Raw genomic sequence first — 9,848 nt, forward strand, 5'->3', positions numbered from 1 at the left:
CGAATCATATGAGTCGGATGTGTGTCTTAACCTCCGCCGAACCCCTGAGACTGACTCACCGAACCCCTGGGGTTCACCACTGCACTAGATGTACTGTACCTTGCGTGTGAGGGGCACCTCTATGGGTACAGGGACCACCTCAGCCAGCAGGCAGCCGTAGAAGGCCACCATGAAGGCCACCGGGTCATTGTTAGGAAACACCAGCGCCACCTAGTGGATCGGACAAATACAGACAATGAAAAAATCTTGTCCTTAATCCTTCTGAAAATAGCATAACAAAAAATATATATTTTTTACTAGTTATTTCATTCAAGGGATGGATTTTCTACATGTGCTCACCCTGTCCCCCGGTCGCAACATGGGCTCCTGCTTGCTGCCCAGCTTGTGGAGGATGTTATAGGCCAGCTTGATACTCCGAGACCACAGCTTCCCTGTGGACACAACACAAGGCTGAGTAAGTGTGTGTGTGTGTGTGTGTGTGTGTGTGTTGTGTGTGTGTGTGTGTGTGTGTGTGTGTGTGTGTGTGTGTGTGTGTGTGTGTGTGTGTGTGTGTGTGTGTGTGTGTGTGTGTGTGTGTGTGTGTGTGTGTGTGTGTGTGTGTGTGTGTGTGTGTGTGTGTGTGTGTGTGTGTGTGTGCGTACGTGCGTGCGTGCGTGCGTGCGTGTGTGTGTGGTTACCGTATGTGAGTACATATAGAGGTTTGCCAGTGGTATCCAGGCTGGTGAGACAGGGCGCTTTAGGGCTGATGGTGCCCCAGCGTTGGAGAGCTGCCTCCAGGGAGGGTGGCCAGTTAGTCACCACCCCCAGGGCTTCTCCACTTACTGCCAACATTTCTGCCCCCTCCGGGCGTGGCTGCTTAGGATCTGGCTGCTGGACTACAAAGAGTGAAAGAGAGACAGAGACTTTTATTGTGAAACATGCAAATAAGACCATTAAACACACTACAGATTACTGTAGAAACGTTCACTAAATATAGAGACACATTTTTTTTTGCTAGACTGCTAGATTTAAAGCTTAGTTGATTTATTTATAGATTTATTGGTTGATAGCTCCTACCTTCTAGAAGTTCTTCAAAGTCATCAACAAAGAACTCTCTTAGCGGAGGTCTACGAGGCATTTTCAGAGTGTTCACTAGCTGCTGGATCTTAGCAGACACACGACTGCTGACCGGGACACCATCTCCAGTCTCCATGCGTTCAGCGTTGCCGTATTTCTGAGTGTTTCGGGCGATGGTTCCTATGTGGCGCTCTGAGTGGGGGCGGGAGTGGGAGGAGTCAGACGAATAGCCAGTCACATCAGGAGGAGCAGAGTGATTCTCTACACACACACAGAGAGAAAGATGGAGAGAGACAGAAAGAGACAGAGACAAAAAGGAGAAGTGAGAGAGGCAGAAAAAGAGGAGACAGAGAGAGACAGAAAGAGATGGAGAGAGGAGAGGGAAACAGAGACAAAGAGAGAGAGAGACAGAGAGACAGAAAGAGAGGAGAGAGAGAGACAGAAAGAGATGGAGAGATGAGAGAGAAACAGAGACAAAGAGAGAGAGAGACAGAGAGAGACAGAAAGAGATGGAGAGAGGAGAGAGAAACAGAGACAGAGAGAGACAGAAAGAGAGGAGACAGAGAGAGACAGAAAGAGATGGAGAGAGGAGAGAGAAACAGAGACAAAGAGAGAGAGAGACAGAGAGAGAGAGAAACAGAGACAAAGAGAGAGAGAGACAGAGAGAGACAGAAAGAGAGAGACAGAGTTAAAGCAGGGGTGGGGAACATCTATAAACGAGGTATGTGTGTGTGTGCGTACTGACCGTCAGACTCCAGTGGTGGAGGCCACAGCATATCAGAGCCGAACTCACAGGATCTTCTGAGAGAGCCTCCGTTCTCCGCCATGCCCAGAGCTGCCTTACGCTTCAGAGACAGGTGCCCTATACCTGCAGACACACACATAAAGATTAGACATAAACACACACATCCTGTACACACACATACACACAGTGAAGTTGTACTCACCGTGGTGTGTTTGTGAGTGGTGAGCTGACACGTGGTGTGACTGGGTCAGGTGTGTGTGTGTGAGGTGGGCGTGTGCCAGGTGTGGGTGTGAGAGGTGTGTGTGTGCGAGCGAGTCGGCCAGTCGTCCTGCGTTGCCACTTCCTCCGCTCTGAGTGGACGAGGATGACGAGGAGGTGGAGCCTAGGTGGGCTGGACCTAAGTGGGCAGGGCGAGTCATCCAGTGTTCCATTCCCGGCATGTCATTGCCTGGCCCCGCCTCTTCCTCTGAGCCCGACGACGAGTCTGAGCACAGTGGGGACAGGCCTAGTGAGGGTCAGTAACCTTCATCCAACTTTCGTACACTATAACTAAAACCCATAGCTAACTAAAACACAACCTAACCCCAACCCTATGACACAGTGGAGACCGGCCTAGCGACGGTCAGTAACTTTACTACAGCATAACATTAACATAATCATAACCAGTGCTTAACTTGGACTAAAATAGTGGGCTTCCGCCCAAGTCAATCACTGAACATAACCTGATAAGTGTATGAGTGTATGAGTGTATGAGTGTATGAGTGTATGAGTGTGTGAGTGTGTGAGTGTATGAGTGTGTGAGTGTGTGAGTGTATGAGTGTATGAGTGTGTGAGTGTGTGAGTGTGTGAGTGTATGAGTGTATGAGTGTATGAGTGTATGAGTGTATGAGTGTGTGAGTGTATGAGTGTATGAGTGTATGAGTGTATGAGTGTGTATGAGTGTATGAGTGTATGAGTGTATGAGTGTATGAGTGTCTCACCTGGGGGTGTGTACGCATCCATGGATGTCTGTACCACCAGTGATCGTCGTTTGGAGGGCATAGGCACTGCCACGTTGCTCTCCACATGTCTGGCTAACACCGCCTGCACTGCCTCACTGTGGACATCTGGGGGTGATATGGTGTTGGAGAGAGAAGGAATTATGTTAGTCAATTTCATCAAAATCTAGATCTATATTATATGCTTATAGTGAAAGGACTGACTAAAGGCGTGTCTATTGACCAACAGTTTGAATAACTCTGGTCTAAGGTCAGATTCATCTGTAGTAAAGGTGTGTGTGTGTTTACCTGAACGGTAGCGTTCATCACGTGTTCCAGAAGAGCGCCGTCTGTGGAAGCGAGCAGCAGATGGGGGGGCAAAGGGGGCGGTGAGACATACCCTCCATACCTACACACACACACACACACAGGGGAGGTCAGACAGGAAAAGAATGAGCGAGTCAAAAAGATACAGTCAAAGTCACAGACGGAGAGAGATACAAAAATCCCCCCAAATTCTCAGTGTGGAAGGAGCTTTCAGCATATTCATTATGTCGCTACATTCAGCGCATTGGAGTAATACATAGTCTTGTGTGACCCAGAGAGAGAGAGAGAGAGAGAGAGAGAGAGAGAGAGAGAGAGAGAGAGAGAGAGAGAGAGAGAGAGAGAGAGAGAGAGAGAGAGAGAGAGAGAGAGAGAGAGAGAGAGAGAGAGAGAGAAAGAGAGAGAGAGAGAGAGAGAGAGAGAGAGAGAGAGAGAGAGAGAGAGAGAGAGAGAGAGAGAGAGAAAGAGAGAGAGAGAGAGAGAGAGAGAGAGAGAGAGAGAGAAGAGAGAGAGAGAGAGAGAGAGAGAGAGAGAGAGAGAGAGAGAGAGAGAGAGAGAGAGAGAGAGAGAGAGAGAGAGAGAGGGGTTAAACGAGGAGGGTCAAACCCAGTGGGACTGGAATAGATGTGCTGCAGACTGGTGTTCTACTAGAGGACAGAGACTGTGTATTTATGTACCTCCAGGATGAGGGAAGTAGGCCCTGATCAGCTTAGACCGCTTCTTCTCATAACCCTTCTGTGTGATGTCACCTGGCAGAGAGAGAGAGAGAGGGGAGATAGAGAAAGGGAGAGAGAAAGAGGGGGGGATAGGGAGAGGGAAAGAGAAAGAGGTTGTTTTGAGTGTAACAGTATCAGTTAACCCAGTTTTTTGACAAGGCCTCAGAACCCACTCCTTTAGTGTGTGTGAGAGAACATTCTATTTTTTAGAGTGAATGACAAGTGAATAAGAGCGAGAGCATGTGTTTCACAATCTGACCATGGAGAGTGGCCAGAACATCTGGGTCCAATCTGCTCATCTGTTCCTTGCTATGATATTCAGGCATGTGTGTGTGTGTGTGTCTGTGAGGCTTTTCTGCAGATCAGATACAGCATTCCTGTTTCTGCACTCACTCACTCACACACACACACACACTGTCCACAGGGAGACACCATCTTCCAATCTTATCGCAGCGGAGCAGGGAGGGAGTTGCCTAGCAACCGTTCTCCTGGAGAAGGCCTGGTGGCCATCTTGGATTTCCAGATGTGAAAACTGGGCTAATGATCCCTGCATGTGTGTGTGTGTGTGTGTGTGTGTGTGTGTGTGTGTGTGTGTGTGTGTGTGTGTGTGTGTGTGTGTGTGTGTGTGTGTGTGTGTGTGTGTGTGTGTGTGTGTGTGTGTGTGTGTGTGTGTGTGTGAGAGAGAGAACACCACACTGAATTATCAGAGTTCATAACAACCCTATGCCCGTTCTCTCTCTCTCTCCTATTCTCTTGTTCTTCAAATGATTTTTTTCTCTCGGTCTCTCAGTTTCATACTATTTATGGTTTGCAGATTTCGTCTTAATATAGTTTTGAACATTCGTTTGGATGTTTTTGACTCTCAAAAGTGCATTACTGTCTGTGGCTTGGCATTTCAAAAGGAGGCAAATAATTTGTAGAAAAACTGTGTGTCATGATTTTGATGTCGTCAGATTGACTTTAGATGGAGTATAACGTTAGCTAGCTAGTTAAGAATTTTAGCTAGCTAACATTAGCATTGCTAGCTATTTTTGACAAACTTTGCTAGCTAACGACAACATTGCCATCTGTTTAAAGTAAATTTGATGACATGATAATGATGGAAAAGTTGCTTTCTACAAAATATCTGCCTACTTTAGCAATGTCATCGTATGGGAGGCTTGAGAACGATCATAACAATGGCATGACACGACCGAGTGACGGAGGTGCTTCCTATGAATACAGCTGAGAGGGAATCACTAGTCCATGTCACAACCACTAAAGCAATGTCTCATTTTCCTATTTAGAAAATGTGTAATAAAACTGAAAATTCTATTTTCCTTCAAGTGGCTGAAAATTGCTAACCAACATAGAATCTTTGGAAAGTGTGTTTTTGTGTGACTCACATTGATCTTCAGAATCACATCTACACCCAGCTGTGATTGGTTACAGTCTAAGCAGCATTCCTTCCCTATTGGTCATTGTGAACAAATTAAAATCACACAGATAGACAGTGGGAGAGAGATGCCATGCCAATCACTCTGTGTACCCCCCGTCCCTCTCTTTCACTCTCTGGTTTCTCCTTTCATCACACACACACACACACACACACACACACACACACACACACACACACACACACACACACACACACACACACACACACACACACACACACACACACACACACACACACACACACACACACACACACACACACACACACACACACACACACACACACACACACACACACGTGTCCAGAGCTGGGCCAGAGGGCTCACACACACGGAATGGTCACTCGATGGGCCAGAGAAAGAAAGAGAGGAAGGTGGGAGAATAATATACTGTGTAGCACAATACATTTTGGCTCCTTCTCCATGGCCGACATGACTAAGACATTTAAGTGTGATAACCCTCGCAAGGCTGCTGGCCCAGACGGCATCCCTAGCCGCATCCTAAGAGCATGCGCAGCCAGCTGGTCTGGTCTGCGCAGCCAGCTAGTCTGTCTACTGTCCCCACTTGTTTCAAGATGTCCACCATTGTTCCTGTACCCAAGAAAGCAAAGGTAACTGAACTAAATGACTATCGCCCCATAGCACTCACCTCTGTCATCATGAAGTGCTTTGAGAGGCTAGTTAAGGATCATATAAACTCTACTCTACCTGACACCCTAGACCCACTTCAATTTTCTTACCGCCCCAATAGATGCACAGACGATGCCATCGCACTGCACACTGCCCTATCCCATCTGGACAAGAGGAATACCTATGTAAGAATGCTGTTCATTGACTATAGCTCAGCATTCAACACCATAGTATCCTCTAAGCTCATTATTAAGCTCGAGGCCCTGGGTCTGAACCCCGCCCTGTGCAACTGGGTCCTGGACTTCCTGACGGGCTGCCTCAGGTGGTGAAGGTGAGAAACAACACCTCCACTTCGCTGATCCTTAACAAAGGGGCCCCACAAGGATGCGTGCTCAGACCCCTTCTGTACCTCCTGTTCACCCATGACTGCGTGTCTATGCACGCCTCCAACTCAATCATCATGTTTGCACAACAGTAGTAGGTCTGATTACCAACAATGACAAGACAGCATACAGGGAGAAGGTGAAATGTTCCACGGCGTACACATCACTGACGATCTGAAATGGTCCAGATAGTGTGGTGAAGAAGGCACAACTGCGCCTCTTCAACCTTATGAGGTTGAAAAAAAATTGGCTTGGCCCCTAAAACCCTCACAAACTTTTACAGATGCATAATTGAGAGCATCATGTCAGGCTGTATCACTGCCTGGTACGGCAACTGCACCGCCTGCAACCGCAGGGCTCTCCAGAGGGTGGTGCGGTATCCCCAATGCATCACAGGGCGCAAACTACCTGCCCTCCAGGACACCTACAGCACCCAATGTCACAGGAAGGCCAAAAAGATCAAGGACATCAACCACCCGGGCCTTGGCCTGTTCACCACGCTAAGTTGGTGGTTGAAGATATCCCTCTAGTGATGTGGAGGCTGTGCTTTGGCAAAGTGGGTGAGGTTATATCCTTCCTGTTTGGCCCTGTCTGGGGGTGTCCTCGGATGGGGCCACAGTGTCTCCTGACCCCTCCTGTCTCAGCCTCCAGTATAATCTCCACCCGGCACAGCCAGAAGAGGACTGGCCACCCCACATAGCCTGGTTCCTCTCTAGGTTTCTTCCTAAGTTTTGGCCTTTCTAGGGAGTTTTTCCTAGCCACCGTGCTTCTACACCTGCATTGCTTGCTGTTTGGAGTTTTAGGCTGGGTTTCTGTACAGCACTTTGAGATATCAGCTGATGTACGAAGGGCTATATAAATACATTTGATTTGATATCATCCAGAAACCGAGGTCAGTACATGTGCATCAAAGCTGGGACCGAGACTGCAAGGCCATCAGACTGTTAAATAGCCATCACTAGCCGGCTTCCACCCAGTTACACAACCCTGCACCTTTGAGGCTGCTGCCCTATGTACATAGACTTGGAATCACTGGCCACTTTAATAATGGAACAGTAGACACTTTAATAATGTTTAAACATTGTTTACATACTGCTTTACTCATCTATGTACACTACCGGTCAAACGTTTTTCAACACCTACTCATTCAAGGGTTTTTCTATTTTTTACAATTATTTTCTACATTGTAGAATAATAGTGAAGACATCAAAACTATGAAACAACACATATGGAATCATGTAGTAACCAATTAAAAAAAAAAATCAAAATATATTTTATATTTGAGATTCTTCAAAGTAGCCACCTTTTGCCTTGATGACAGCTTTGCACACTCTTGGCATTCTCTCTACGAGCTTCAATAGAATATAATACAGTATATACACTACCGGTCAAACTTTTGTTATTTACTTACCTACTGTATTATATTCTACTGTATTTTAGTCAACGCCACACCGACATTGCTCAATCTAATATTTACATATTTCTATTTCTTACTTTTAGATGTGTGTATTGTTGTGAATTGTTAGATACTACTGCACTGTTGGAGCTAGAAACACAAGCATTTCACTACGCCCGCAATAACATCTGCATGTGACAACAAAATGTCATTTGATTTGACAAGAGAGCAGCTTGCCAAAGGAGCTGGATAAAAACAGAACCCCCCCTCATCATCCATGTCCACATACAGGACCTGTCTCTCTCAGCGTTTCCTCTTAGTCATTTGGCAGCGGTGGCCCACGAGACATGCTTTTAAATGGTAAGTAGTTGGCTCAACAACTGGAAGTTAATGGGAACAGCTAGCATGTCATTGCATTGCTACACTACTAGCAATGCCCCCACCCTTGCTGAAAAAAACACTAGGGGAAAAACTGTCCACCAGTATCTGCCCTGTCCTGGTTCTGCTCTGATTGAACAGCATATGGAGGGACAGCTGGGTTGGGAACCAACACTCTAGCAATCATAAGATACTGTAAATCTGGCTGCAATAGAAAACGTTAACAACAACACATCAAGGTTATAGGCGTTCAACAGGGTGTCCCTAACACGCTAGTCCATGTAAACCACATACACACAGGCCGCTAGACGCTTCACACAACATACACCAGGAGCGTTGACAGCAATCTATAGAGCAGTCAATGTATATTGATTAAAAATGTAAACATTATATAATGCAGACACAAATGCGTAATTTATCTGACAATATAACATGCGGCAAAATAATATCCGCACTCAATTGGTGGGATACGTACGCTTGGTTGTGATTTAACAGATTCGGTGTCGGCTTTTTAAAATTTTAGATTCAATTGTCAGCATAAAAATTAACCGAAATCATCATCAGCTGCTGAGCGTGCAGGCCAAAACACCGAGCCTGAGCACACACACACCACCGAACCGTCTCCTGTCACGCAGTGTTGCATCGGTATCGCTATTATTACATCCATTCGTTTGAGCGTGACACACACGTAGGCCTACACACACCACACGCACTCAGGTCCGTGGACGCACGGACAAAACGTACTTCTCAAGGTCAAATAGACAGTTTTCAGACCTGAACCGAGCACAGGGCCATATGTCTGTGTATGTGTCACGACCAGAGAGACAAAGAAAGGCGGGTGAATCCCGCAGTGGGCTCCCACTCTTCCCTCACCCCGTCCCGGCTAGAGCAGACTGTGAGGGCGGCTCTGACAAACATCTGGAGGGGCGGAGCAGGGGAGAGGGAGGGGGGTCTAGGGTGGAACGAGCCATTACTGTAGAGATTCCTCTACGTTAACGGAAAAACGGGGCGCACGGGGTTCGTTCTTACCCTCTGACAGCTCGAGCTCCAGCTCCGCCAGCCGGGCGCGAACCTCCAGTGGTAACGGCGACGGCTCGCGCTCTGCCATTAGGTTATCCGGTAGAAAAATACCTCGGTTCTCTCTGTTGCTTTCTCTTCTCCTCTTCCCCCACTCCTCCGCCAGAGAGAGAGAGAGAGCACTATTCTGCGGCCCCTCCTCGGTGGCGAGCGGTGCGTCGACGCGAACAAAGAGAATAAATCTGTTTGTCTGTTCACCGGGGCCCTGACATGGTCTCGTGAGGAGTCTACCTCCTCTCCGTTATTATAGTATTTGTGATGAGGGACCACTGAGGGTCCGTTGGTCGGTGGGTCTCGAGGCTGCTTGCCTGGCGATGCGGTGCTGATGATGAGACTCGCGCTGTTTCCCAGCTCCTACTGATGTCACGTGACGCAGATAGGAGAGGCGCAGCACCGGGAATGACCGATAGGGGTCGCAGCGTGGGAGGCGGGGGTATTATTACCCAACCACCACACCCTCTCCACACACAAACACACACACACGCACGCACGCACGCATATTGGAAATCATAGCATATATCTAATATCATTGAATTATAGCAACAATACCGTGCTGGTGGATCTTTGATCTTCATATGAATCCCCAGGACTAGCCAAGGAGCACACTAGCCGGGTTGTCTGCCCACCACTTGGCTTAGCTCTGGGAGCTCAGCTCAAGTCGTCAAGTCTCAGGCAAGGTTACTCGTCATCATCTGATTTTGTAAGATATTGTATTGTACACAGATGGCTA

General features: G+C 47.5%; 1 pseudogene; it reads right to left on the reverse strand.

The window, feature by feature from the left end:
- LOC123991278 overlaps positions 1-9,463 on the reverse strand; it is a 28,914-nt pseudogene extending 19,451 nt beyond the window's left edge.
- Between the last annotated feature and the right edge of the window lie 385 nt (positions 9,464-9,848).

This window comes from Oncorhynchus gorbuscha, linkage group LG12 (assembly GCF_021184085.1).
Source record: "Oncorhynchus gorbuscha isolate QuinsamMale2020 ecotype Even-year linkage group LG12, OgorEven_v1.0, whole genome shotgun sequence".
In the NCBI taxonomy this organism is placed as follows: Eukaryota; Metazoa; Chordata; class Actinopteri; order Salmoniformes; family Salmonidae; genus Oncorhynchus; species Oncorhynchus gorbuscha.